Source organism: Tenrec ecaudatus, chromosome X, assembly GCF_050624435.1.
Source record: "Tenrec ecaudatus isolate mTenEca1 chromosome X, mTenEca1.hap1, whole genome shotgun sequence".
NCBI lineage: Eukaryota > Metazoa > Chordata > Mammalia > Afrosoricida > Tenrecidae > Tenrec > Tenrec ecaudatus.
The window spans coordinates 113659327-113683839 of record NC_134548.1 but is presented as its reverse complement, the minus strand read 5'-3'; the positions used below and the strand labels follow the sequence as shown (position 1 = coordinate 113683839).

The window sequence follows — 24513 nt, the reverse complement described above, 5'->3', positions numbered from 1 at the left end:
GACTGTTCATTCTTTACAGAAGTGGAAAGCCTCAAGTCTTCTGCAGAGAGGTTGGCTACGCCATCCTGGCTCTCATATTAATGAAAAATGTCAGCTTTGAGATGGAGATAATCTCGTGGGCAGCGAAGTGGTACTGTGGAGAGCAAGAGCATATCTCCAAGGTTTTTTTTTTTTTCTGGTGAAAGATGATGGCTGAGAATGGACACTCAATCCCAGCAAAACCCGTGGAAGCAAGTTACGTCCACCACCTCCTCCCAGGCCACCTTTCAAGGCTTTGAGGAGGAGGAAACATACCAGAGTTGGATTTTTGGTCAACAAAACACTTGGCTCAAAGCCAAATACTTGGTGGCCCCGCCCTGTACCTATTCTGATCATATTCCAATTCCTAGACCTCTTATGGTGCAAAGGTGTCTTGAGGTTTCTCCTCTGGGTGGTGGGCCCCTGCGCTGGGTAGGGAATGAAATTAGCAATGTCCCTTCCCACGCTGGCTGTTTCTCTCCTCGATTCCGGACAGGCAGGAAGCGTACACGCAGGAGACTCAAATAGAGGCTTCTTGGTGACATTCAAACTCGGGTTCCTGCCATTCCCCTGGCTTCATCTCTTCCACAGGATAGTTTTGAACAGTGACTCTTGAGCCTCTCACCTCTTTTTATCTCAGGGCGGGGCAGGGGAACTGGAGCACAGGGACCAGCCTCTTCTGCAGGCCTAAGACTTACTATCCCCATCCCTCCAGGGCGCCCAAGCCCAAGCCCAGTCTCTCAGGGCCCCACCCAGTTGATGTGACAGGCTCGTGGCCCAATCGCCTTCCAGGTTCCCAGGCCGGCTGCTCGCACCACCAGAGCCAATGGCAGCGGCCGAGGGGGCGGAGGGGGCCGGCAGGGGGCGGGAGCGCTGGCTTTAGAAGGGCAGCTGCAAAGAGTCCGAGGGGCAGAAGTTGGCGGAGCCCATTGGTGTGGGGCGGTCGGGCTGGACCCAGACTCGGCGAGACTTTCCGTAAGTGCTGGGTGGCTCCTGGCGGGCGCGCGCGGGAGCTTCGACCCGGGAGGGTCCCTAGCTAAGCATCTCCCCCAACTTCAGGAGGGACGGGCTCCGCTCAGACGGAGGCTGCCGGGGGTGAGGGTTGGAGAATTTTCCATCCCGGGCTCTGGGCGCCCAGGTAATCCTTCGCAGCCAGGATGGGTGGGAGAGACCGAGCCCCGGCCCGCGCCCTCCACCCGCCGCGAACCCATTCTCTCCCCTTAAGGCTCTCTCACGAGTTGATGTGAACTTGTTGCCAACCTTGGGCTGGAAGCCTGGACGCCCCCGCCCGCCCCCGGCCCTCCTCTCCCTTTGCGCGCCTGCGGGCCCAGCCGTGGGGACGGAGAGCCCAACTTTTCCCTCCTGCATTCCTGCCCCCCCACCTCCAGCCCCCACCCCGGACTCAGGAAACCCGGGAGCCAGCCGCCGGCGCCGCTTCCAGCCCTGGCCCGCCCGCCTCTGCAGACCCCGCGGGCTTCCACCGGCCTCGGGGCTCCAGGCGGGCAGGCTGGGCGCCGAGGCCTCGGGACCAAACCAGGCTCCAGTTTGCCTGCCTGCCTGCCTTCGGCTGGCTTCCCTGCCCATTTGCGGGAGCGTCGCGAGCGCACCGCATCTCCCTATGAGTAAGCACTTTTTCTCTGTCTCTCCCCACCCACTACCCCTTTCTGCTTTGGTGGCCTACCACCCCCAGGCCATGAAGGGCAGTACCTGTCAGTGCCCAGCGCCCCAGACCCCACGCCGCCGCCTTTCTGCTCCCTTCTGGGCTCTGTTGGCAACTCAGTCCTCAGTGCGTGGTCGGGGCGGCAGCCGCTGAGGACTTTGAGGGGCAGAAGCAAAGAGGACATGCTGCTGAACTGGCTGGTGTTGACTTTTGGCCATCAGCAATACTTTGGCGCTCAAAAGAGAGGCCAGGGGGATGCAGATTACCCCTGGCCCTGGCTTCTAGCCAGTACCAAAGTTGCTACTGCTGCTGTGTGGGCTGGCCCGCCAGGCTCGGAGACTTTGGAAGGTTCCAGACTGGGGGGTGGAATGGGATGAATGCTGTTTTACACTTCAAGTAGGCAATGCGTCTGGCGCCCCACCTGCTCTTCACAACCTCCCCACAGGTATGCAGATGGTTGAGCAAGTGGATTGGAGAGCCTTGTTCCTTTAGGATGAGACCGGATACTGGGAGAACCGGGTCTGTTAGGCAGGAGAGGAGGTGGAGAGGGGAGCCTGGCTGGCGGCCCAGTCGATAGACAATGTAAATGAAATGACTTGCAGGGGCCCCGGGGTGGTAAGCCAGCCCTCTACTTTCTTGGGTGCCACAATGTGTTTGAGATCCTGAATTGGATCCTGGATGTTTAGTTTGCAACTGAATGGCCCCACTTCCGCACACGCCCCAGGCCTGATGGCCACATAACTTCTTGTGACTTTAAAGCTAATGTAATGAAGAACCATATTCCATTAATTACCTCCCTGAAAAAGCAATGGAGTAGGGTGGAGTGAATTTTGCTGGGATTTGGTTGAGGGGAACAGAATTTGGCATGCAGATTTTATCCAAAATAAAAACAGCAACTGGTTATAAAGCAAGAGCTTCGATTGACTGCTGGAAGGTGCTCATGCTCATACCCCGACTCCCTGTCAGTCCAGATAATGACTTTTTGAAAATCTAAAGATGGTTTTTTCATTCCTTTCTAGGAAAATCATCTTTTGCTCAGTCCTTAGTTCATCCCTAATGCTAGCTTTGAAGTCATATTCCATAAGATCATGCTTTAAAGGGGACTTCCATATTCCTTGCTTTGGCCTATATTCAACTTGGATGGTTTTCGATATCAGGCATCTACATGAAGGGGTGGATAATCTTTTGACTAAATTTAACCATCAGTTAATTGTACGTTGGAATTACATGAATCAGAAACCACAGACAAACCCAGTCAGCACTAAATTCAATGCATGGACTGGTTGGAGGGTTGGCTGTCATTGGTTTGGTGGATTTGTGGGTTTGCTTTGGTGGGCTTTGCCTGTCACTGGTTTGGTGGAATCATAAGAGACATGAGGAAATTTTCCTTTATTGACTCATATCCACCAGGTGGCTCAAGTTGAGGTTGCTGTTGGGGAAAAAAAAACATGGCAATTTTCCTGGGCAGATTCCATATTGCAGGGTATAGACATGGGCAGAGAAATCTCTGAGGCCGGGAGTTGAAAAGCTTTAATTATTTTCAAAAATGGTTCCAGTTGATAACACATTCAGGCTGGAAACAGGTAGGGCAGAAGCTACAAAAATGAAACTGGGACCATTTCCAAGATTTGGGCTTTGGATGCATCCATCAGTCAAAAACCCTTTGTCTACTACTGCAACCTTTGAATAACTTACGCATTTCTTTTTATTTCCTGGGCATTCAGCCTTAAAAAAGATAGCACTAACTTTAAATATTTAAAACATGCTTCTGACCCCAAGGCTCAATTTGTGACATAGATTAGTTGGGAATGGGTTTAAACTGGAGTTAACTACAGTAGAAGCAGCCCGGTGGTGTAGTATTTCAGTGCTTGGCATCAAACCCAAACGTCTGCTGTTCGAACCCACAAGTGACTCCACGGAAAAAAAGATGAGGCGATCTGATTCTGTAAGGAATTGGATACCTTATCCCTAAGGCTCTCAGCCCACAGAATTTAATTGTTTGGGGATGCCCCCCACCCTTCCCATGTAAAATCAACCTTAAGGCTGACTTATTTTGGGGTGGGTGGGGTATGATTCAAAAAAATCAAAGTTCTTTTAAAAACTGGAAGGGGGTATAATTTTTTAATATCTGCTATTAGCTCCAACAAATTACAAATACCTTTCTTTCCCTGTGAAATCGGAGTGGAGAACCAAAGAACTTGTGTTTTATCTTGAGGTGCACCCAGTCACCATTGAACACCAAGGTTTCTAATCTCCTGTCATTATCTAGACTCATTTGCTTTTAAAAAATGAGGTAAATGCTATGTTGGACAGAAATATTAATTCTATATTTTTGGTGAAATTGTTTTTTCTACCAACAGTACCATGCACATTATAGACTTGACCTGGAAATTTTATATTGGCAGGATTTGGGGACCCAGGGCACGCTTATAAACCAAGTTAATTTTGTGCCCAGGCAAACAATATGACAGTCCCCGAAAAGAAAAGGGTTAGCTTGGCCATGGAATTGAGCCCCAAAGTGATTCTTTTCCGTACAACTGAAAAGAGAAGAAAGTCCACTTTTGATTATTGCAAATTCTATTTTAGGGATTATTTCTACTTGGAGTTCCAAGAAATATACTGACACAATAATCTTAGCACAGTTTGATACTGTGTTTTAACTAGCATCATGTAGGACTTAGATGCTAGGTGAATGTATAATGCCAGGTTCTTTTGTGTGTGTTGGGTCTTTGGTACATATAGTTTCCAAAAATGTATAGTATCAAATAGAATTTGAAAATAAACATGTGCCATTACATGACTACTTGAGTATGTGTGTTTAGAATTATTTCATATGTGTTCAAGTGACAATTCCACTTTGGGTAAAAAATAATCCAGCGGGATCAAAATTGGATTGATAACAATAATAAGACTCAGTTTGGAAAAAACACAGCCAGGTCATGTCTTGAGTATGTCAAGTTATTTTCGAGAGTGATGTTCGATATGCATGTTCATTGTGTTTGAAAGTTTCTAGACCTTTTGGGATACATTATAGCTTAGGAATCTCTTTTAGGTATCAGTGTTAGACCTAGCTGATTTTCGCTAGAACTTTGGCTATTGTTTGACTTCAAAATATTATTTTTAAAACCTGCCAAATCTGATTTGACTTGGGCCATTTTGTTGTACTTATGGAGATAAGACATTATCAAAGAACTCACAGTAATCTTAGCAGTACTGAGTTTGCTTCATTCTTAGCCCTTGACAAATATCAGTGAGTGAAACCTGGTTAAGAGTTGAAGAAGCATTAATGTTAAAATGCAAATTGAAACATCACAGGAATGCCAAAAACTAAACATACTCACAGCCATCGAGTCAATTCTGACTCATAATGACCCTATTGGACAGAGTGGAACTGCACCCCCACCCCCCACCCTCCACTAGGGTTTCTGAGAGTGTAAATCTTAACAGGAGTAGAAAGCCTCATCTGTCTGCTGATCGGGAGAAGAGGATGTTGAATTTGGCTGCAGTTGAACTAGACTCTGCAACTGACTCAGCCACTGATTCATTGTTTGACCTTGAATAACTATCATCAATTGAGGACATGACAGACACTCTGCATTTTCTCATTTATAAAATTATGAAAATGGTTTAGGATTTCTGGCTTGCTAGGATTTTTATGTTTTTATATTTTTCCTGCTTCAATCCCTCTTAGAAGAGTCATGTTAGATTTGTGTAGGTTCATTTGTACATTTAAGTACAGTTAAGATTGCTCGGTACATGAGAAACACTGACAGGAGTAAGGATTCCCTGAGGTTGCGGGAAATGAGAGAATGGGAGAGAAGGGGGGGCGGGGAGAGGGGAGTTGATAGCCCTTCTAGATGATTGTATAGCCCAAACCTTCCTAATGCCACCACCCTTTCATAAAGTTCCTCATGTTGTAGTGACCCTCCCAACCATAAAATTATTTTCGTTGCTTCTTCATCACTGTCATTTTGCTACTGTTATGAATCAGGCAATCCCTGTGAAAGGGTCGTGCGACCCCCCCCCAAAGGGTCGCGACCCACAGGTTGAGAACTGCTGGTACAGCCCCACTCAATGGGATTGAACAACAGAACTGTATGGGAAGGGGAGGGATATATTGGAATGAGTAAGATATGCCAATAAAATATTATTTAATCATAATAAAAGAAACAATAATAGGAGTAATGGATCCCCAGGGGTACAGGGAGGGGGAGGGGAAATGGGAAGCTGATAGCATTGCTGACTGTCTAACCCCACTCCATGGGATCAAATAACAGAATTGTATGTGCATGGATATATTGGATTGTATAAGATAATGGCCAAAAAGTTATAGGACAAAAAGGAATAGTGGTTCCTCAGGGTAGGGTGGGCGAGGCAGGGGATAAGGGTAGAGGATCAAGGAGTTCAAGGAGAAAATTGTTTGAAAGGGATTGTGATAGCAATTGTACAAGACTACAGGAGGTAATTGAAGTATGGCATGTTATGATATCTGTAAGAGTTCCTAATAAAATGATTAAAAAATTTTCCCTGCTTACTAAATACAGACACACCTCATTTTATTGCGCTTCGCTTTGTGGAGCTGGGCAGATAAGTAACTCTGCTTAACAAATGGAAAGTTTGTGGTAACCTTGCGTTGAGCAAGCCCATTAACTCCATTTGTCCAGCAGCATGTGCTTGCATTTTGGTACTTCTCACGATATCTCACAACTTTTTCATAACACACCGTTCACATGTAGCAGGCTAGTCGAACCAAACCAAACTCTGCCACCATGACACTAGGAAGCCACACATTTCTTGTGACTCACTCTCTTGTGATATACTCTACTGCAGTGGTCTCAACCCAAATCTGTAATGTTGCCAGGGTATGCTTATACTTACTGTCTGGTTTTCTGTAATTTTATTTATCAGTTAATTTTCCAAATATAAATACAAACTACAGTGAGCCAAATGCAATGCTTGCTTGGCAACTGGATTCAATGTAGGGAGACGAATTGCATACCTGACTAGCACGAGGGACCATTTTTATCATTTTTTGCCAAGGGTTTTGGCATATTAAACCTACCGATTTTATGATCAGAGTTTAGTTGTTCGCAAGAGCTTAGAAGCTGGTTTTATGATAAGAGGGTAGTGGTGTTTATTGAAAAGGTCATTGAGCACAAACCAGGGTTGATTGAGTAGCCTTGTGCAGTCTGCACAGTTAGTCCTGTTTGAGTAACTGACTGAAGTTCTCTATGCATTTTCCTTTTCTTCCACCCATCAGTTTACACTCTCTCTGCCTTCTGGCCGTGCTGAAAGGATCAGTTCTGTGTAGCTGTAGCCTTATAGCCGACACGTGCTATCTGAACTCAAAAGTATTGTATAGAGGAGTATATCATAGAAACAGTAAGGTTGTCCAAAGACTTCAGAGAGATGATCCAGGTCTCATCGTCTTGCACCATTTTCCCTAGATTGTAAATTTTCTCCAGCTAAACAGTTTTGAGCAACAAGGAAGAGATGCAGTGAGATATAAGAGAAATGGTTAGCAAAAATATGCAACAAACATGTTTTATGAAAATTTAAAAATCCCTCATGTATTGTGCAAAATGGCCTGCGAAAGCCCTAGGTAGTGGTGTGTTTGTCTCTGTTAACTGCTGAGTAATATTTTGGACTTCATTGGCAATCATGATAGAGTGCACTAGCTTATTACACTTCATTTATACTTTTGTGATTGTCTGTTATAAGAGGTTTTGTGTAAAATGATGCAGAAAACATCTAATATGCCCCCTCATAATTGAAACCTAAAGGAAGACAACATAGGATATGGAAAAGTACATAATCCTTAAAACGGGACAGTGTAAGATTAATGTAGACCTTCTTCTGAAAAAAAAAAAGGATAAAATCTGAGGTCAATTTTAAGCTCTCTCCCTCAAAACTATGAACTTGTATCTACTTTTCAATGTTTTGTTTCATCGTGCCAATTAGAGGATGGATTTTTTAACTGTCATTCAATGCTGTTGTCATTTTATGGTTTAAGATGATATTTGATAAAATTTTCAAGCTCTTATTTATATCAACTGATTATAAGCCAGTAAAATGACATCCAGAAAACCCTGAGCTCAATTATTTTCTTCAAAGTACCTTGGTCTCCTAAAACTAGTTCAGAAGAGGGGGTTCTTTTTGTTACTGAAAATCTGTGCCTTTTGTGAAAATCTAATCTTTCTATCATCTCTGGTGTATAAGATTAAATAACAAGCATGTTTTTTCTTTCTTATAACCCAATCATTGAAAATATAACTCTTGGTCCCTTAAAGTAAAACTGGCATATATTAGCTTGTATTTTCTATAAGACATTCATTGGCAGTATACTACTGATACTGTCTCCATAGAGAAATGCAATATTTAATATAGTGTGAACACTCATTGACAGTATACTGCTGACACTGTCTCCATGGAGAAATGCAGTACTTAAAGATGCCTTTCCCCTTGAATTTCTTAAATTACTCGTGTTTCCATTTTGGCCTTTTTTGAACGTTCTTTTCAACATTTGTGGGCTTCTGTCAGGGAGAATTGCCAGACTATGCTGCAAAGTGTTCATGTAATGTTTCCAAGGGTATACCTATTGCTAAAATAATTCATGTATATGAATTACTGTACTCTGTCTACTGGGGCAGTATCTAAAGGACTATATGTTTGATATTTTCAAAATCACTTTCCTTTGGATTAAACAAAATACAAGTTCATGGCAAACATTTTCAAGAAAAAGTCAACATGAGTTTACGGAGAAAGTGAAAATTACTCATAATTATAACACCTGTTCATGTATTTTATCTGTTTCTTTCGTATGTCAAGAGGGACACTATCTAAAATTTGAGACTATATTGTATGTCATATAATATGTGTCCCATTTTCACTTGTACATGATGAAGGTGTTTTCATGTAAATAAATATATTGGAAAATGTTTAAAATTACTGAGTATTTGTAATGGATAGTCCATTTAGATTGTTTCCATATCCCATAACCTTCAATGTCCATTCTTGGGAAAATCATATTGCAACTCTGTGATATCCATAGGATAAGTACCTGAAAGAGAAATTTAAATTTATTTTATTTTAAAGATCAATTCCTTGGGAAGTCTCTGAAATAGTAACATTGGCTTGACCAAAAGGAAACCCCTAAAATCTCACACCGTGGTATTTCAAAGCAAAAAGCAAAACCGAACAAAGCCAATCCCCTACTCTTTAAATAGTGTAGCATATGTGAATCTAAGCTGGAACTAGTTTAAGTTAAGTATATGTCTTGAAATATTTTGGTGTCCTCTGATCTAGTTAGCAGGTGTGAAGCAGGATGAAGTAGAATCCTGTGGGGTGTACAATCATAGGAAGTTCTATTTTTTGAATACTTGCTCGTTAGTAGGGGAAGGAGGCAAGTTGATTTTAAAATAGCTTTTCACGGTTAGAAAGTTCAAAGTTTATTTGTGCCTTTAAATGTTCAGTGTCCTAGCGAGACTTCTAATCGTGCAGTTGGTTAAGTGTCTGTGCATATTGAGCGATACCTTTTGCCTTAAGTGATTGTCACTTCAATTACTTAAACACTGCCACTGTAAATCCAAAGTTTTATATTACTGTATTCAGGCTACTTACATAATGTAAGCATACCAAACCTTCTTCCATCAAGTCAATTCCAACTCTTGGTGACCCTATGCAGGGTTTCCAAGACTACATCTTACGGGACCAGGTAGCCTAGCCTCTTTGTTCTCTATCTAACAGCTAGTGGGTGAGAATAGTGGACCTAGAATTCAGCAATTCAGTGCTTGTTCTACAGCACTACCAGGACTCCCTTAAGATAACAAAACATAGATCTATGAATAGTAAAAATTCACACGTTGCCACTTAGTTTTCACCTGGTTTCAATATTTGGTGACTTCCTAGATTGTAAGCACTCGCCTTACAAATATTATGTCTATTTTGAATGGCCTCCTTCAAACATAGTCCTTGTTGATTCCCAATCCCTTTCCTGGTATTTGCTATTTTCGTCTGTTCTCCAGTTCACCAGCCTAAGGACTACAATGGCTTGGGCTTCCTTTATGACCCAGAAGTGCTGTGGAAGACTTGTTTGAATCAACAACTTGATTTAATTATTTCTTTAGGGGATTGTGGACATACCTATGATAGTCAACATGAGTTTAAACTTAAGTTGTCGATTCCAGTGACTTAGCTATTTTATACCTTTGTGACAGTTGGGTTGTATCTCTAATTCTCTAAATCTCAATTTCCCCATTTATAAAATGAGAATAGCACCACTTGCTGTTTACGTGTTGCCCTTACAATTAAAAGAGAATATTTACAAAGCAACTAGCGTATTACTAGAACCAAACTCACTGCCCCGGAGTCTATGCTGCTTCATAACTACGCCCTGTGGGTTTCCAAGATTGTAACTGTTTATGGGAGTGGAAAGCCCAGTCTTTCTCCCGAGGAGCTGCTGGTGGGTTCAAACTGCCGCCCCATGAGGTTTACAGCCCAGCACGCAACCACTTGGTGTTCAATAAATGTTTGCATTTACAGGCAGAATGCTAATATTGTTTTGTGCTACTCTCTTCATTTCTTTTACTTCAAACACTTTTCCTTAAGTATTATTAATTCTCTCACTCTCGCTGCCATTGAGTTGATTCTCACTCACAGTCACCGTATAGATAAGTTTCTGCCCCCTATATTATTAGGTGACATTGTAAGAAAAGGCTTCTATCTAAAGGGGTGGGATTTTTTCCAATGTTCAAAGTTGAAGAAGCACCATGGCTTAGCTAAGAAGCACATTTGACATTTAATTTATCCTTTACTGAGTGCATACTATCAAGCAGTCTAAAGAACTAGCTCCCAAATGAAAATGGAAAATAAACTAGTCAGAATCTAAAATGATGGAGAGAGCCAACTAAAACAAATCCATTGCTATTGAATCAATTCTTGCTCATAGAAACCAAGTTAGGGTAGAACTGCCTCTTCGGGTTTCCAAAACCGTAACTCTGTACAAGTGTAGAAAGCTTAATTTTTCTGCCATGGAGTGGCTGGCTTCAAACTGCTGACCTTGAAGTTAGCAGTACATTGCCATTAGCAGCAATTACCCACTAGACCACCACCATGATGGAGAGAGCCCATCCTTCCAAGGCTGCCTGTAGCCATTAGAAATAGGTATATCCGAAACATATCAATCTTAACATTTATGATGCCCATTATTTCCTCTTGTGGAAAACTTTCAAAGTAAAGGCCTTGCAAATTTGGATGATGAATGAAGGATGCTGGCGTATTCAACACATATTTTTGAGCAGTTTGAGTCTCTGGGTTAAAACAGCAGCGAAATCATCATTGTTAGTGCTTATGAACAGTCAAAACTTTAGATCTTTTCCTATAGTGATTTAAAAAGTATATGTAGGTAAGTCATAATCAAAGAGAGATACCAATAAGACTATCCTGATATCCCATGCAGATGTACAGCCTCGGAGACCCTATACATGATCACTATGAGCCCAATCAACCTGACTTGTAGTGGGTTTAGTCAAAGCTTGGATCAACAATAAGCAAGGGTGATAAATTTACATGTCTAAAATTATTGGTCAGTCCTTCCATTTGGTGCCTTAGCCTAAATCCAAACACCTTAGTTTTCAATGCTTCTTAGGAAAAAGGTGAACTAGAATTTATTTGTGGGTGCCAATAGAAAAGCAAGAACTTCCCCCAATGAAAAGATGTAAGGATGAAGGAAAGTCAAGTTAAGGCCTTTGAAGTATGTATTTCATAAAAGAAAGCCCAAAGCTTGTGATAAAACAGTGGAAAACTTTAAACTGTGATCTACGTTTTCAAGCGGTTAGTGAGAAGTACGACCTACAGATGGATTCATAGTTAACCAATTTGTAGAATAATAATGTTCATTCAACTAACAACAAAAGTTTTCTGAAGACTATTAGGGGCTAGGACTGCAAGGATGAATAAGAGATTCTCACATTCTACAAGAAGAGAAACACTCAAAGATAGTACTGTATTTTATGACGCTAAATATATTCACCATGTAGAAACTAAACTTAAATATGGCCTTTTTTTCTCAACATCAAATAATTTTTAAATTTAAACCTTGTGCGAACAAAGGCATTCACTTATGACCAAATATAATCAAATCTAAACTAAGAACACATCAAACTTAAACATTGTTATTTCTTTGCAATAATTATCATATCCTTGAGACAGAGCCCACGATGAGTTAATTTTACTTAAATAGAACATTGCTCAGCCTATAAATGAAGGTCAGCAGACACTAGTGCCTTGGAGTAAAATAGCCCTTTGGCAAGAAAATGAACCACACCCCATTTCGTTCTTACAAAAATAAAATTCTTTCCAGCTTTACTAAATTGTAGATGTTGTGCTCCGCGTGTCCTTCTGTAGTTTCAGCAGCTGTGGAAATGTTCACGTATGCAGAAGGCCTTAAAAAGCACCAATTTGTGATTACGTGTAGAGAGAGCTCATCCTTTCTGCAGTACAGTGTGCTAGTAAGTTTTAATTAATTCAACAGAGAATAATAGCAAGTAACTACAGACATAGTGGCACTTGCCTGAACTTCTGGATTGTCACCGATTTTAAACAGTGTAGAGAGTCCTGGGGTTTCAAATCTGATAAGTATTCCACGTGGTGAGAAAAGATCAAAGCCACATACTCTATATCTGCTGTATGTGGCTTTTTCAATGTCAGTACTCAATACCTGCTATGTACCAAGCAAAGATGTGTTCTTCTGGCATGAAAGTACAATAAGCCTTGGGAATAAGGGCCATTTTCCAGGTTATTTTACATTGTGTCAATGACAGCAGATGTTTAATATATGTGTGAAGGGATGAAAAATGAGTGGCCATGAATGGTCCTTGATGATCAAAGTTTATGTGTGTGTGAGGTGGGGGTGGGGGTGTGTGTTACATTGGGAAACCTAATTAGCAATTCATGGATCATGGATTAAAATATGTGCGGCGTGAACCTATAGCAAAACTATGCAAATGACCGTCTGGTTTTCTTTGTCTTTCAGTTGCTTTCAGCAGGTGATTATGAGTGAACGTTATGGATGGCTTTTTGTGAGAACTCTAGAATCCAAAAGGAAACTAGGACAAGGATATTAAATGGCTAACCACATACTGGCTAATGCGTAGAGGTGATACAAGATTGTTGTTGTGATGTTTCATTTCTCACTTGTGACCCTAGCAATGCTATGGGTTAGCCATTGGGCTGTTAACGGTAAGCACATTGGTGCTAATGCACCAGCCATCCCAAGAGAGCAAATGAAGCTTGGAGCGTGGAGCTGAAACTGACTTGATGGTAGTGAATTTTGATTTTTGTGGATGTCGTTCATGCCAATTCTTGCTTGGATTGAGCACTATTTAATTTTCTATCTCGGGATATCTGTTTTTTTTTTTCTTCCCATTTCTTGTTGCTCACTGGTTTGCTTCCTCCTGAGAAAGACAGTGGTTTCTACGCCCCTAAAAAGTTACACTCTCAGAAACCTGCAGGGGCAGTTCTACCCTGACTTGTGGAATCACTGAGTCAGAACGGGCTGGGTGGCAGTGAAATTTGTTGTTGTTACTGGTTTGTTATCCCCGTAACTTTATTTCTCAGTGGGTTATGTCTTGGGCTTTTAACAGGTAGGTCATCAGTTTGAAACCAGCAGCTGCTCCTTGGGAGACAGACGAGAATCTCTATTCCTTTAAAGCTTTATAGTCTGGAGATCGATTGGGACAATTCTATTCTGTCCTAGAAGGTTGCTATGAGTCAGAATCAACTCAGTGGCAGTGAGTTTGACTGTTTTTACTGATCATCTAAAGCGATATAGACGACAGTGGTGGAAGATGAGTCTCCTGCTCCCTACCCTACTTAGCATTTCTCTTCTCACTAGAAATTTAAGCAACACATTCAGGGTTCTCAACTGTGTTTAATTAAAGTAATTCTTGATGATTAGTAAACCCCTGAATAATAAGTAAGCCATGGAATCAGTGTACACAACTTCTTTTTTTATATATACAACTTCTTTAGGTGCCCTTGAGTCAGTTTCAACTCAGAGCGACCCGAGGTACAAACACTGCCCAGTCCTGCACCATCCTTACAATTATTTTATGCTTGAACCCATCGTTGCAGCCACTGTATCAATCCATCTCCTCGAAGGTCTCCCTCTTTTTTGCTGCCCCCCCGTTTTAATTCGTTTCCGTCATAACTCGGCTCCTCAGTGCTGAGAAAAGCATTCCAGTATAGTGGTTGTGCAGCATCTCTGAATATTGGTGCCATTGTTACCTTTACCACGAAGACACAGAACAGTTCTCTCACCACAAGGATCCCCTGTGTTACCCTTTTATAACCACATCCACTTCATTCCCTGAATCCAGGACACCACTAATCTCTTGCCCATTTCGAACATTTGATCTTTTCAAAAATGTGAAATAATGCTATCATACAATGTGTAAACTTTGGGGATTGACTTTCTTTACTCTGGAAATTCACCTAAGTTGTTTTTTATACCAACAGCTTCTTCCTTTATCACTACATAGAATTCCATGGTATAGAGGTACCAGTTTGTTGACGCAACATTCACCTGTTGAAAGCTGTCTGGGCCATTGCTATTGTACATACAGTTTGCCTATGTTTTGTGTGGATAGAAAATTTCATTTCTCTGGGGTAAATGCTGAAAAAAGCTGCACTGTATGGTAATTTTGGAATTAGTTTTAAATCACAAACTGCCAAATTTCCAGAATACTAGTACCGTTTAATATCTCCAAAGCAATGTATGGGATAACCAATTTTTCCACATGCATGAGTAGCAGTTGGTGTGACTGCAATTTTTTACTTTAACTATTTCTGGTAGTTGTGCAATGAATTCTCATCATCTTTTAATTTGTATTTCCCTGCTGACTACTGATATTTGAACATATTTTCATACATTTGTTGGTCCTGGAAGGAGCCCTAATGGCTTAGTGGTTACACGTAAGGCTGTGATCTTTGAAGTCAGCAGTTCAATACCATGAGCTGCTCCTCCTGAGAACAGCAGTGCTTTCTACCCCCATAAAGAGTTTCACTCTCGGAAACGCACAGGGGCAGTTCTACCCAGACCTGTAGAGTCACTGTGAGTCCCAATGGACTGGATGGCCATGAGATCTGTTGTTGTTGGTGGTGGTCATTTGTATATCCTTTTCAGTGAATTGTCTGTTTGTGTGTGTTACCCATTTTCTAATTAATTTATTTTAATGTTGGACTTCAAGTGTTCATTTAGGTGTTCTAGATATTAGCACGTTGTCAGATATGTGGTTGGCAGATATATATGTATATATTCTATCATCCTATAAACACAGAGCATTTTCTCAGCAAATGCTTTTCATTTTAATGAGGTCCAAATTATTGATATATCCTTTTATGGATAGTATTTTTGGTGTCATATCTAAGAACTCTTCATCAGGCTATGGTTCCTGAATAATTGCACCCATTTTTCCCTAAATGTTTTATATTTAAGTGTGTGATCCATTCGAATTAAATTTTATGTAAGATATGATGTTTAGGTGAAGGTACTTTTAAATTTTTTATGGTTTATACAACTGCTCCCGTACCATTTGTTGAAATGTCTTTTTATTTTTTGGTACCTTTGTAAATAAAAACATTAAGCACAATTTTTTAGGTCTATTTCTGGATGTTCTACTCTGTTTCTATTATTCTGTATGTCTGTCATATAGAATAATATTGCATACTGCGTTGATTCATATGTAGGTGCTAATTTTAACTGTCTTTTTGTTGGCTGATTCCCAGAATTAGATTACCAGTCCTTTCTTCCCAGTCCATACTGTTCTGGAAATTCCACTGAAATCTCTTCAGTATCATAGCAGTACCACACCCTCAGGAGGTGCTTTGGCTAGGAATCGAACCTGGGTCTACTGTGCAGGGAAAGCAAGAATTCTTCCTGGGAGCCGCCACCATTGCCTCCTTACTGCACAATAAGCCTTAATATCAAGTAGAGTAATCTCACCAATTTCATCTAATTTTTAAAAATCTTTTTCTTGGGGTTAATAAGGCTCTTATCACAATCTGTACATACATCAATTGAGCAAAGCACTCTTATACATTTGTTGCACTCATCATTCTCATAATTCATGTTCCTGCTCATGAAAATGTTATAATAAGCTTGTTTAGGTCTCCAAATTCCAGGGTGGGATATCAATAGGAAGCACATGGATGAATTTGGTACTTGAGATCACATCTTTCGTGTTATTAAAGTAAAAATGATGATTCCATTAGAGAGATAATTTATTTGATTTCATAGTCTATAGGTCTTATTTTTTAAGGGATGCCGTTTTGTGATTTTAAAAAAATCTGAATTAATATGAATCTGTAGTTTCTCTTCAGAGAGAATGTGGGTTTTTTTTTAATTTGTCAAAATTACAACTTCTTCAAAGAATCCTTGAATTCAGTGTATGGCTTTTCAATTCTAAATAACTGAAATGTTTTGAAAGAAACATTTTGAAGAACATTACTTCTGAAATTTTTAAAGACCACCCATTCTGGGTAAAAAAAAATTCCTAAGCCTATTGTTCTGCCTTAGGGAAAGCAAGCATGATGCTTCAAGCCATGCCATTTCCCAAAATAGCCAATTGAAATATGTCGCAAAAGCCTGGGTTTCAGGATATTGACATTTGTGATCATGTTATTAATCATGGCGAATAAGTTGAAAACGTTTTCAAATTGAAAGCTTGTGTGCATTTTCAAGTCTTGATCACTAATTCTGCAAAATAGAGCGTTTGAATGGGGGCATGCTTTCATTTTGCCTTGTCTTTCAGAACATAAAACTTTCCCACTCTTTGTGAGTTATTCTTCAGTGTGGGAAGCACTGAACAAAACCTCTTGGACCCCCCCCACCTCCCGCCAAATCCTGTATATGTTCTAAATGGGCTCTTACTGCTTTCACAAAATATGCTGCTAGTGGCATTAAAGGTATTAATATGGGATAAGGTAGTCAGAAAGCAGGAATTTAAAAACCACAGTTTAATTGCACTGGCCTGAATACAGCCCTAGTTGTGTAGTGGATTAAATGTTGGCCTGCTAACCACAAAGTCAGCAGTTCAAAACCACCAGCTGCCCCGTAGGAGAAAGATTAAGCTTTTCTGTTCCTTTAAAGATTTACGGCCCCAGAAAACCCACACGTGGATGTTCTGTCCTGTTTTGTAAGTCCAATATGACTCTGACTCGATTCTATAACAGTGATGTAGGTTAACTCCAGTTATTTTGGAGACTAAGATGCACATCTGACCCAAGACATGGTGTTTTCAATCACCTCATGTGTATGCACAAGCAGGAAATTAAAAATTAACAATGAAAATGAGAGAAGAATTGATGGATTTTAATTACGGTGTCGGGAAAGCATATTAAATATGCCATGGACTGCCAGAATAAGAAAGAGATCGGTCATGGACAAAGTACAACCAGAATGACCCAGAGAATGGATGATGAGGTTTTGTCTCATGTACATCGGGCTTGTTATCAGGGAAGCCCCAGCCCCTGGAGAAGAACATCAGGCTTGGATTAGGGGAGGGTCGGAAGGAGGAGGGGAGACCCCTCGATGAAGTGGACTGGAACAATGTCTATAGCAATGGGCTCGAATATGGCAACAGTTGTGGGGATGGAGAAGGACCAGAGCGTGTTTCTCTCTTACAACAGAGCACTAGGAGGCAATGGCAACTAACAACAATTTTATTTCTTGGCAAACACCTTCAGGTCTCTCATACAACTATCAGGTTGACTTCTTTTTAATGGAAATTCTTCGAAGCGGAAAAACCTATGGCTTATATTACTATTTTCATTACCATGAATTAACCCCTGCTTATCTCTCTTTCCCATCGCCTCCTAACCCTGGTTAGAGAACAGTCACAGCTGCAGTAATACTTATCCTGTCATTAAAAAAGTGTGATTGAAGGAAGAATTCCACACAGTGGAATTCATTATAAACATATATCATGATCTCATCACGTTTGGCACTTATTTGCTACCAATTAGAGACTTGTTTAAAAAGTCTCATTCATGAAAAAATCAAGGCATTCTCATACCTAGCAAGCTTACAACTGTTTACCCAGCAAAAGAACGTGAGCCAGTTTCTGAGATAATTTAGTACCTAGGAGAGAGAGAAACTGAGAGAGGAGAGTGGTAACTTCTGCATGCACAACTTTTTTTCTAAGACTATGGTTTTTGACATGTGATGGCAGAATTATAATAAGTTTTGTGTGTTTGGGTCAGCTAAGAAACTATCAAATGAAATACTGAGCAAGCTTGATTGGCAAATGATAATCTAATATTTATCAGAAATCTGAGCCAGTATAGTGATAAGTTTACCAAGTATTCAGTTATATCCTGCAATTTATTGGAACATCTCAGCACAAATAAATAACAATTTGTGGGGTAACCTCTGTACTTCTGAATGGAAAGGCATTCAACACTATATGAGATGTTGGTATTTTTGCAGTCTATCTTAAGGATACATCTATATTGTGTTCATGAAATTGTTCTGGGCCAAATTTAACAATGACCATTATGTTCAGAAAATAACACCATTGTACTGAATCAAACTCTGGAGATTAAAAAAAAAAAAAAGAAGTTGAAATTAAGCTAGTAAAACCTTTAGTGGTAAACATCAACCAGCTACATTAGCCAGAGGGGGGGGGGTTAGAAGCAGAGAGCATTTGAATTGTAAAGCCACAGAATGTTTACTTGTCTATAAAAGCAGTTCCAAAAATACACAGGCATAGTACGATTCTTCAGCATGACCTTTCTGCGAAATATCACCCCCCTCTGAAAAACAAAGTCAAAAAAGACACTTAGCTAGGGAACTTCCTGTGAAAATGGAAATCATTTGTGTTGGTGTTTGATATGTGGATGTGTGTTTGCATGAATTATATGGAAGAAGTATCAGACTGACAGAGGTACTTAGTGGTTCTTGAAGTGAATATCAGCAGCCTCAGACATTTTATTAGACAGCGAGGCAGCAGTGTTTCCCTGGGAACATGTCTCCACAAAAATATCGGCACTTCAGAAAATATTCCACATGCAAACATCTCTGAAACTCTTCATGGATGCACTTAACACTTTGAAGTGATGGCAACATCTGGTAACAAGTAGAAACCAGCTTCTTCTAAACCAAGGCTTCATGTTACCACATCATCTGAATTAGTCATTTAAAAGGGGCTTTTATTTGTCTTCCTAAGAACTGACAAGGTTAATCTTGGACTAGGGCAGTCAGGCAGGAAATGCTAAGGCGGACCTTTGGAAGGTTTCCTGATTCTTTTGAGGTCAAAAAGTAGTCGTTGAAAGTTGAAAAAGGTGAAGCCGTAGAATCTTGGAAAGCTAAGTGCGATTTTTCTTTTCGCGTGTTAAGTTTGAGGAACACTTTGATAGCACTTTGGTACCTGACCTTTTCCTGAGAAATGGGAGAAAAGCCGACAAGGATGACCGTGGATGTGTTGGGTGGTATGGGAGATGATCTCATTCGCTCACTGCCCTCAAGCCAATGTCGACGCCGAGCCAGTGGGTTTCTGAGACTACGTATTTACCGGAGTAGAAAGCCCATTCTTTCTCCTGATTGTCAACCATGCAGATCACAGCCCAGCGCTTCACAAGCTGTACCACCGTGGCTCCAGGTCAGAGAACATAGCCTCCCATTTGCTGTGGGCAGTTTACCTCGGGGGATTCACACTTTTTCTTCTCACAGACCAACAGTGCAAAACTCATCAGGATAGGAGTCAATGTGTTTATGCTTATTTACTTAATTTGCATAAAGAGCCAAGTGCTTACAATGTACTCTTAAGTAGGGAAGAATCCATTATTACTTATGCACACTTTCATCTGAAGTTGAAGTTAGAGAGAACTCGACAGTTTGGAATGTAGACCGAGGCTGGCAGCTAATAACTGAAGGAAACGTTTTCCTTTTTGATTCCCAATGTTTGATGTATCAGTGTTATTGAGACCACTTGAGTGAGAAATGTTACCAGTTTGACTTGTGGACTTGTCCTTTAAGGCAGACTGCATATGGGTGTGACCATCTAGGGTATCCCAGGACGTTATGTGGCTTTTATCACTTAAAGAATTAAAAGATACTTCATATATTTCATGTTCCCTGCGGGACGCGAATGTCCCGTTGGCTATTTTGGTCTATGTGAGTACGACCAGAGCTGACTCAGAGGAGATGACATGATGGTTCCTGTTCTGCAGTGAAAGAAGACGGGCTGTGGTTAGGCCCATGTTCGCTCACATCTATTACTCCTTTCCTTTTATAGAGGCAAACTAAGGAGCGTGTCCTTTCTTATTTTCAAATTGTCCTTTTTGTATTTTCTTTCTCAAACCCTCCTCCCATGAAAATTTGTATTATAATGATTTGCCTTTCAAATGGTTCAAGCTCTGTGCTAGTTTGTGTCACAGAAGGAAACTCTATTGCTTGTCAGGAGAAAAATCTAGCTCTAACTTCCTACATATGAAATGGAAGGTTTAAAAATAGTTTGGTAACAAATAAATCAACGATCTCAATCTTTCCCTAAATGTATAAAAAGATTGTCACTGCACTGCCAGGACCATGATAAAGTAAGTCATGGGTTGTGAATATGAACCTGATTGAGCAGATTGTGCTTTGGTGCAGATAATCTGACCGGAGTCCCCTCAGAATGGAAACTCAGTAGGTTATTTTTCTTTTCACAGATCAACAGTGCAAAGCTAAGCTTAAAATCCAAATCTGCAATTCTGATCATTGTATTCTCATTTTGAGATTTTAAGATCATTTTGTTGGGGCCTCTTAAACCTCTTAGAACAATCCATACAGCCACTGTATCAAGCATGTTTGTACATATGTTGCCAGCATCACTAAGTTTGAGATTTATTTGAGTTCTAAAACCTATGTATAGTCATTTTGTTGTTGTTGTTGTATCTCTCTAAACTCGGGTGAGTCTTATAAATATTACTAAATAGAAAAATGTAAAGTTGATCCACACTCTGTCTATAGACTTCTGAAGACTGTTTCCATCTCTCTAACCTCCCCCTCCCCAAATCTATACTCTTTGATTTACTCCCTGGCCAAACTGCAGTTTTATCATTCTCAAGGGACTCAAAAACTGTTCATTTGGAATATACGTTGAGTTTGACGAAGGAAAATGAGTCTAAAGGGACAAATCGAAGGCTGTAGGGTAGATGGCGTAAGATTTCCCAATGACTTTCTCATAAATCAGAACTTGATATCTTCAAAGTATAAATTTGTAGTGATGGGGGAAAATTCTCTGAGTAATGTTCCTGGCCCTTTTAAAGCATCAATTCAATTTTCCATTTTCTTATGACTTCTTAATAAGCTGCTGTGATCATTCTGTAACCTTTAAGAGAATCTATCATGGAATTCCAAAGAACAATGACCATGGCTTTCTGAGTTGACCTCTCTGCCTTGAATTTAATGGCCGCCAGATCCTCATAGAAACCCTGGTTTCGAATGGACCATTTAAAATTATTTTTTAAGCACCCTAAAGAAGCTAAGACAAGCACATTAGCAAGAGAACGTGTCTGCTGCCATTCACTCACTCACAACAGAAATAGGGGTTTTGGTTTTCTTTTTACTCTAATGTGAATTGGGTGAAAGTTTACAGAGCACATCAGTTTTCCATTCAATCGTTCATACATGATTGTTTGTTTCATGCCATTGATTGCAATCACAGTGTAGCATCAATTATCCCAATTCCTCTTTGTGTCTTTGGTTTCCATTCCTTCTTCCCTAACTTTATGAACATTTTCTTTGGGTAAATGCTAGCATTTTGATCTCATGGTTTATTGTCCTAAGTTGTGCACACCTTCTTAGTGTTATTGTTGCCTTCATAGACTTGTAGTTTGGCTGAAAATGCACGAAGGATCACAATGTGGAGGTTCCACCAGTCTCTATCCAAACAGTAATCATAGCCCTTTTATGATTTTGAGTTTTGTTCCACATTGTTCTCCCACTCTGTCTGAGATCTTCTAATGGGATCCCTTGTGGAGCAATTGCTAGTAGTCTCAGGGCACCACCACCCAGTTCTTGTGTTCTTAGGGTCATGGTCCTGTAGTCCATTGGTCTAATTGTTTCCATGTGATTGCAAAGACATGTTTAAACATGCTTTGCTTGGAATAAAGCTGTGTCTGTAATAACCGCTACCCTAGTAGCGATACATTTTACTGACCCTCCTATATTCATAAAATATATTGGACTGTATTGTGTTTTCTTTGTCTTGTTTTGGTCTCAGTTTATATTTGTGCCATAAAATGTGTTAGGGAGTATTTCTTCCATCTCTCCCTTTTAGAGGAGTTTAAGCAAGTGAGCTTTCATTTTTTCTCAAAGAAATTTGCTGACCTTTCCCAGTGAAGCCATCTGGTTCAGGATTGTTTTTTCCCCCCAGAGGGTCAGTGATAAATGTTTCAATCTCTTCTTGTTATGACTCTGTTGAGATAATATATTTCTTATCAAGTTTGCTTGGGTAGGTTATAGTCTTCTAAAAATCTGACCATTTCATCTACGGTAGGTTATAAACTTTATTGCTCTGTAGTTGTTTATAATGCTCTGTCATATTTCTCTTTATATTTCTGTCAAGTCATTTGTAATGTTCCATCTTTCTTATTTTGGTTATTTGCATCTGTTTCTTTTTCAGTCATTCTAAAGATTTATTCACTTTACCCATCTTTTCAAAGGGCCAATTTCTGGCTTTATTGATTCTTTCTTGTTTCTCTGTTTTTGACTTAATTTTCTTCTGCTTTGGCTATGCTATTCCTTTCTACTGGTAAGTAGGCTTAGTTCGCTCTTCTTTTTCTCGGTCGGTCCTCAAGATTTATTGAGTTAGACTGTTGATTTGAAAACTTTATACTTTTTCCCATAAGCATGTATTGCTCTCTGTTTTCTTCTGAATACTGTCTGTGGCATTCCATGAATTTTAGTATGTGATACTTTCAGTTGACTAAGAAATTGTGATTTCCTTTCAGATTTCTTTCTTACTACATTGGTAGGTTAATAGTGTGTTGTTAAATTTCCACATTTCTGTTCCTCCAATGGATTTCTTGCTTCATTACCTTGTGGTCAAAGAAAATAGTCTGTAGGAGTATATTATTGAGTTATGCACCATTAATATGACCCTTCCAGCATATTCTCTTCTATGTTATTATTCCAGATTTCATATAACTGGTGGCCAGAGTCCCATATTGGTGGGTATTATCTGCTAACAAACAGAAATAGGATGCAATTAAGTCTTTACCTTAGTAGAGAATGTGAATCAAACACAGTTTGATTTTTATCCTCCTACTGTTACTTATAATGGATTAGAAGATGATTGGAACCAGGAAGTGGACAAGATGGCAAGCTTCTTTGAGGTGGCCAATTGGGTCCATGAGATGATTGGGAATGGGGGTACTGCAGCAATGGGCTGAAGTTAGATACATTCCACTTCTGACACCAACTTTAAATTGTCTAGTGTGCACTATTGTATCGCTCTAATTTCTAATATCCATTGCAATGGCCACACAGAACTCACAGAAAAAAATTAAAGGATTTATTAAGGAAGTTAACAAATTGTAATGCCAGTTACAAAGTTCTCTCAGGGCTGATAACAAATGCCCAAAGGGTATACCACTGTCCTATAAGCCTCAACCCAAAGACTTAAGCTCCATGGGTCAACAAACCCACCTTCCTGAATTATGAGGGGGTTAACCCCCCAAACAGCAACAACCACAACCACAATGAAAAAGCTCCATTGGACAGAGTTTTCATACTTGAGCAACTCTCTCTGAGTTAGTGCACCCGGTGCTGTCACCTGGGAAGGTTCGTTTTGGTCACAGTTAATTTTTTCATGAAAGCTGTTTCCCTTGAACCTTGTTTTTTTGTGATGGCAGATTTAAGAGCATAGCATGTGGCTGTGAAATTTTGTTTCCTACTTGGGGAACAAATGCTGCAGAAACTGCTGTGAAGTTGAACGCAGCTTACAAGGACAGCACTATGGGAAAAATTCAAGTGTACGAGTGGTTTTCTCATTTCAAAAAAGATTAAATGGTGAGTGATGACAAACCTCCTTCTAGATATATGTCAGCTTCCCAAGTGGATGAAAATGTTGACTTGTAGTGCTTTTGGAGTTTGTTCTACCAGGTCAGACTATTAGCAAACATTTCTATTAAAAGGTTCTGTAAAGATTGTATAACAGTGTGTGACAAAAAAGAAGCTTGATTTGTGGCAGACGGGACTGGTTTTGCCACCACAACAATGCACTTGCTCACACAGTCATCTCAGTGCACCACTTTTTGGCATGCCTCTCTTAGCCCACGTACCTGAGTCACCTGGCCTCACTCCTTTCAGCTTCTTTTTGTTTCCACACATGAGGGGCATGAAAGGAAAGGCGATTTGACGAAGTAGAAGAGGTGAAGAAAAAAACCGAGGGAGATGCTTTCAGTCATGCAAACAGATGAGTTTGGACAATGTTCCTAAGTATGGAATCGCAGATTTGACAAATGTAATGGTGAGTATTGTGAAGGTGATAGGGTCGTTTTGTTTAAAAAAATAAATTAAACAAATCGGGTAGGGGGCACTTTTTTTGGGGATACCCCCTTGGAAATGCCCAGAGGAACCTCAATTTAGCATGCATCAGCCCAAAGGCACTGAGCTCCGCTTCAGTGTGTCAGCCAATCCAGTTTCCCCAATTAAGTGCCCAGAATTACCTCACTCCATAAGCCAGTCAGCTCTCAGCTTTACTTGCCATGTGGGTTAATAAGTCTATACTCTATTCCATGTTCTAGGTCTTGGTTCTCCTGCTGCTCCTCTGATGTTGTAGGTGTCATCT

At 40.4% G+C, this 24513-nt stretch overlaps 1 protein-coding gene across 1 annotated transcript in view; it reads left to right on the top strand.

Moving 5' to 3' along the window:
• Nucleotides 1–849: 849 nt before the first annotated feature.
• The window catches only part of PLS3 (plastin 3), a 94573-nt gene continuing 70909 nt past the window's right edge, over nt 850–24513 (top strand). The window contains exon 1 of the mRNA XM_075539280.1: nt 850–993. The gene's annotated coding sequence lies outside the window, so the exon portion shown is untranslated. The remainder of the gene's footprint in view (nt 994–24513) is intronic.